Source organism: Mandrillus leucophaeus, unplaced genomic scaffold, assembly GCF_000951045.1.
Source record: "Mandrillus leucophaeus isolate KB7577 unplaced genomic scaffold, Mleu.le_1.0 Scaffold392, whole genome shotgun sequence".
Lineage (NCBI taxonomy): Eukaryota > Metazoa > Chordata > Mammalia > Primates > Cercopithecidae > Mandrillus > Mandrillus leucophaeus.
Window position 1 is genome coordinate 1,922,845 of NW_012104165.1, and position 6,247 is coordinate 1,929,091.

Below are 6,247 nucleotides of genomic sequence, written 5' to 3' on the forward strand. Positions count from 1 at the left end.
AGAGAGAGAGAGAGAGAGAGAGAGAGAGAGAGACAGAGAGACAGTCCCACTCTGCCAGGCTGGAGTGCAGTGGCAATCTCCTCTCATTGCAACTTTCGCCTCCCGGCTCAATCAGTTCTCCCACCTCAGCCTAGAAATTCTTATATAACTTCAAAAGTGTGAGAACATTGGACTCCTCTTGTTAAATAACTTAGAAACAATTTCAGCGTTTACCGAATGTCTGAAACAATCCTCTCTGGAATGAGGAAATAACTACAGCCAACAACGACTTGCAAACTGAATTTTAATAAAACCGTCCCTATGTCTGGACAGTTTTCAAACTCGGTCTCCTATTCCGAGAGAGTCCAGGCTTTCTGTTAAAAAATTTAGATTCTCTTACAGGCTTTTTTTTTTCTCTCTCCCTCTTGTAAGGCCTGAGCCTCCCCAGACAGGAAACAACATTCCTCTAGGTTTATCCCCGCCGCCTGACGTCTCTCCCTAGCTGAGCGCAGCCTCAGCCTATGCTGCAGAAATGTTTGAAGTTGAGCATATAGAGAAGGGAAAAAAAGCGGAAAGTGATGTGGAAATTAAAACAGTGGCTACATATATAAATCTCAACACAGTGCTTAAAATGTGTGTAAATGGTTCTAGGAGTGCACTGTACTATTGTGAAAAGTTCATTCAGGAGTAAACGGGAGGGAAGGTGGAGAGGAGCCGAGCGCCCGCTGGTGGAGAGAGGGAAGAGACGGGGTGCGGTGAAGTGGAGAAAGAAACACAAAAAGGGAGAGGGGTAGAGGGCAAGGAAAAGCATCCTCAAGATTATTAGGACTTGGATGGACGGAATGGTAGTGAGCCTAAGCATGCATCTCTCCATCGCTTCCTCTGGATATGAGGGAAGAGAGGTTCCTTTTTGTCCCTAGGGAAGTAGGGTCGACCAGGAAGGAGACCTAGTTCGTTTTGTCCAGACTGCCACGGCTTCGAGAGCGCCTCGCCGCTCTTTCTGTCGCTCGATAGATAGTCTGGGCTCTTTGGGGGAGCACGTGATGTTGCGTTTTTTTGTTTGTGGTTCCGGAACCGCTGATACTGTAGCTTCTGAGGGAGCTGCAGGGATTTCCCGATTTCCTGCGTGCCTGTGTTGAGAGTTAGAAGCGGGATCCGCCGACAGCTTCGAGACTGAGCACGACAGTGGAAACGTCTAATTTTATTAGGCTTTGCTTGAAATGCAAAAGATGAGAAAGAAAGTTCCCGTTTGTTTGCTCCACATATTTCCTTTAGAATGAAGCCGATAGAAAGTCAATTTCACCCTGAAGAAACTCCTCCTGGCGTTTGAAATGAGCTTCTTTACTCCTCACGTCCACCTCTTGGCTCAAAAGGACTCTGCAGATTCGCACAGCGGCTACGGAAAGGCAAAGTTGCCGTACAACAGGTTAACTACGTGTGCTGCCACCGTCTTCTTAGTCCTATTATAGGTGCAGAGGTAACAGGTGAATCCCTCACAAGTGGACCTCAAAATTGACTTTAGCGATGGCTTGTGACCATCTGGTAGGTGGTGGACCATTACAGTGTTTAGAAAGTGAATAAAAGAAAGGATGCATACGGATGCCCACTCGCTTACTTGGCTTCTACAGATGCAGAGAGAGAGATCGCTTTTCTGCCTTCTGGGTGTTTAGTAACTTAATTTTTTATCTTTTGTTTAAATGAAATACAGCTGAAAATATAAGGAGAATTCCTTTCAACGAGATAGTATTGAGATGCTTGCAGAGTATCCCCGCGTGGATTTCTGCTTAGCCCTGTGATACCAGCATCAGAAACTGTGCAAAGAGCTCTAATCTGGAGGTGTGGGTTGTTCAGTAGCTTAGAAAGAGGTTATTCCTGGAGAATAAGTGCAGCCAGTAGAAAAGGATCCATTGGGATTGGGAGAATAAAAGTTCATTCATTATTTTTATTTATGGAAAACAAAGAAATGAGCTTTACCCTATACTGGTCTTGGTCCCTGGAGTTCAGAGTGCTTGCATCTCAGGGCAGAAACTTCCTCAGAGGACCCAGAGAAGTATGTTCCCCCTACCAAATGTCAGCTGGAGGGACTGTGGTCTTTTTGTCATTTGTCATTATGTTTGCCATTTATTGTATGCTTGTAGTTAAATAGTTTACATTAAGTTTTAGAGTTTCTGGGTTTCTAATGGAAATAGTGACCACCAGCATATCAGGTCCTCAGCCACTGGCAGTGAAATCGTTTAGTGAAAGCTTGTAGGGCTTCTGCAATCTTGTTTAGAAGAAGAAACACAAGGTCAGGCATGGTAGCACACGCCTGTAATCCCAGCACTTCGGGAGGCTGAGGTGGGTGGATCACCTGAGGTTGGGAGTTCGAGACTAGCCTGACCAAGAGGGAGAAACCTCCGTCTCTACTAAAAATACAAAATTAGCCAGGCATGGTGGTGCGTGCTTATAATCCCAGCTACTCAGGAGGCTGAGGCAGGAGAACCACTTGAATCCAGGAGGCAGAGGTTGTGGTGAGCCAATATTGCACTATTGCACTCCAGCCTGGGCAACAAGAGCGAAATTCTGTCTCAAAAAAACCAAACAAACAAACACCACACACACAAAAGGACTTAAGCCACACGGTTCTGTGGTTTCTGATTATTTCATTTACAGCTAGAAATTGGCTGGATGGCCAGGAATAGTACTTGCTTCCAGAGTGCGTGGTTCACCTTAGTGACTGCTGGGACTGCTTAGAAAGAATAGGTGGATAATCATAAGCAGCAAATAACCTTAAGTGAATGAACAAGAATTACCTCTCTGTATGAGAGAGAGATGTAGAGGTCAACCCAGATATCTTGACAAGGCAGGAAATTTTGGACAGCTGGGGAAGGTCATGGAGCTCTTCTTACAGTGCCACCAGGAAGAAAACGGATCTCTGGAGGTACTGGGGAATGAGCCCAAGACCTTGTGCATGATAAGTACACACTCTACCACTGAGCTATACCCCCTCATAACTCCTGTGTATTTGGAAAACTGGTGACCACCATTATCTGAGTATGTGCTCTATGTCATAAAGACAATTACCATGTGTTTCCAATTCCACTGTTTTTGACTTTCCTTTATCTGAGTGACCCCTCTCTTAGGCACGGTTACACCACGAAAAGGTACCTTAACAGTAAAAAGAAAAGCACTGTTCCTGATTTGGGATCAGCAAATCTATTTCCAAATAGAGCAAATTAACTGCATTTCAAAAGTATAACATAACCACATTGAAAATTCAGGAAAGAATTGACCTAAGAAAATGGTTTACACATTGTTCTCATTGTAAAAAGAAAAAGAACAGCAAGCAAATCTTAAACTCTATGTATCAGGAATATTTTCTGTAATGCTAAGGCAACAGCAATTCTGATATTTTGTGTGAATTTTAGGATTGGGAAAATGAGAGTGTGTGCACCTGTGTGTTGTTGGAACCAGGTTCTCACTGTGGGAAAGGAGGATGGTAAAGAATAGTACTATTGGTGATGATGGGAATTAGAGGCATCAGTATGAAGTTATACACTTAATTGTAAAATTTCTCCACAGATCTCTCTGCTAACTGGGACTAGAAGAAATGATACCTCAGATGCAATGAGCAAAGATAATTCTATATATTGATTTTCAAATACCATTCCCTACTAAAAGGAACCAGCCATACTAATAGAAAGTAGCTACTAGTATCAACTACACTGACTCCAGGACTGTGCCAGGGAAACTACTAGATGAACCTAAGATATCTTGCTGTGCCAGAATGTAGGTGCTCAGAATTGATGGGTATGATTAAAAGGACACAGAAGCCAGCTTGAAAGGGATCTCAATGGCCAAATCTGACACATTTTGAGCATTAATGATGACAATAAGTGATTATCAATCTTGGGAACTTAAACAAATAAATATGGAAGATGGGAAGATTTTCCTTACAGTTGTATGCCAAGTGATAAATGTGGAAGTAAGGATAAAATTCAAAAATCCTCATTTGGGCCAGGCGTGGTGCCTTACACCTGTAATTCCAGCACTTTGGGAGGCCAAGTTGGGGGGGATCACCTGAGGTTGGGAGTTCGAGACCAGCCTGACCAGCATGGAGAATCCCCATCTCTACTAAAAATACAAAATTAGTCGGGCGTGGTGGCGCATGCCTGTAATCCCAGGCTGAGGCAGGAGAATCGCTTGAACCTGGGAGGCAGAGGTTGCGGTGAGCCAAGATCGCACCATTGCACTCCAGCCTGGGCAAGAAGAGTGAAATTCCATCTCAATAATAATAATAATAATAATAATAATAATAAAAAATAATGAGAAAAACTGACATCACATGCCTCTTGGTGTGATAGAGGGTAACATGATTTCTGTGACATTTCCATAACCTGAATCTAACCATGGCTACACAAATTAAGAAACATTTCACAAAACCACAGGCATATGCTCTTCAAAAACATATTTATGTCGTGAAAGACAAGAAGATTAAGAATCTGTTCCAAAGTCAAGGAGACTGAAAAGTCAAGACAACTAGATTCATGTGTGATTCTGAAATGGCACCTAGTTTGGGAGAAAAATTTCTATAAAAGATTTTATTGATATGATTTAAATTTGTATAGACTGTATATTAGATAATACTATTTTATCAATCTTAAGTTCACTAAATTTGATAATTGTGCTATGGTAAGAAATTGACCTCATTCTTAAGAAATACACATTGAAGTATTTAGGAATAAAAAGATATAATGGCTGGCCGGGCGCGGTGGCTCAAGCCTGTAATCCCAGCACTTTGGGAGGCCGAGACGGGCGGATCACGAGGTCAGGAGATCAAGGCCATCCTGGCTAACCCGGTGAAACCCCGTCTCTAGTAAAAAATACAAAAAAATAGCCGGGCGAGGTGGCGAGCGTCTGTAGTCCCAGCTACTCGGGAGGCTGAGGCAGGAGAATGGCGTAAACCCGGGAGGCGGAGCTTGCAGTGAGCCGAGATCCGGCCACTGCACTCCAGTCTCGGCGACAGAGCGAGACTCCGTCTCAAAAAAAAAAAAAAAAAAAGATATAATGTCTGAAAATCATTATCAAATAGTTTAGAGGAATAATTTTTGTCATATATAGATATATACACACACACATACATACACACATACACACACACACACACACACATATAGATTCCACTGTTGCTGATTGTTTGGTTGTTGAGGTGAGGAAGAGGCAAGATAGTGTTCTGAAATGATGTCAAGATTTGGACAATATGTGTTTCTCAGATGGTTTCCATTCCATTTTAAATGTTGCTAGGCTGAGACAAAGACACAAATTCCCCAATTTATATTAGAATTTAGCAGATGGTTTATTTTGTTTTGTTTTGAGACAGAGTTTTGCTGTTGTTGCCCAGGCTGAACTCCAATGGTGGGATCTTGTCTCATTGCAAACTCGGCCTACCTGGTTCAAGCGATTCTCCTGCCTCAGCCTCCCAAGTAGCTGGGATTACAGGTGTGCCCCACCATCCCCGACTAATTTTTTATTTTTAGTAGAGACGGGAATTTCACCATGTTGGTCAGGCTGGTCTCAAACACCCAAACTCAGGTGATCTGCCTGTCTCGGCCTCTCAGTGTTGGGATTACAGGTGTAAGCCACTGTGCCCGGCCAGCTCCTTTGTAATCTTATAAGACCACTATAGGATATGCGATCTGTGGTTTACTGAAATGTCAACATGTAGCAGCACATTACTGTACTCATATCAGACTTTTGGCCTCCAGAAGTGTGAAATAATAAATTTCTGTTGTTATAAGCCACCTAATTTGGGATGATTTGTTACAGCAGCCATAGGAAACTAATCAATGACAAGCTTATTCTACTCTGCCAACTGCCTTGAGTGGTTTTGAGGCTCATGAAGTCTAAATAACGTTAACATTGAAATTACCATCTTGGCAAAATTCAACAGCCCTTCACGCTAAAAACTCTCAATAAACTAGGTATTGATGGGACGTATCTCAAAACAATAAGAGCTCTTTATGACAAACCTACAGCCAATATCATATTGAATGGGCAAAAACTTGAAGCATTCCCTTTGAAAACTGGCACAAGGAAGTTCTGGCCAGGGCAATCAGGCAGGAGAAAGAAATAAAGAGTATTCAATTAGGAAAAGAGGAAGTCAAATTGTCCCTGTTTGCAGATGACATGACTGTATATTTAGAAAACCCCATCGTCTCAGTCCACAATCTCCTTAAGCTGATAAGCAACTTCAGCAAAGTCTCAGGATACAAAATCAATGTGCAAAAAT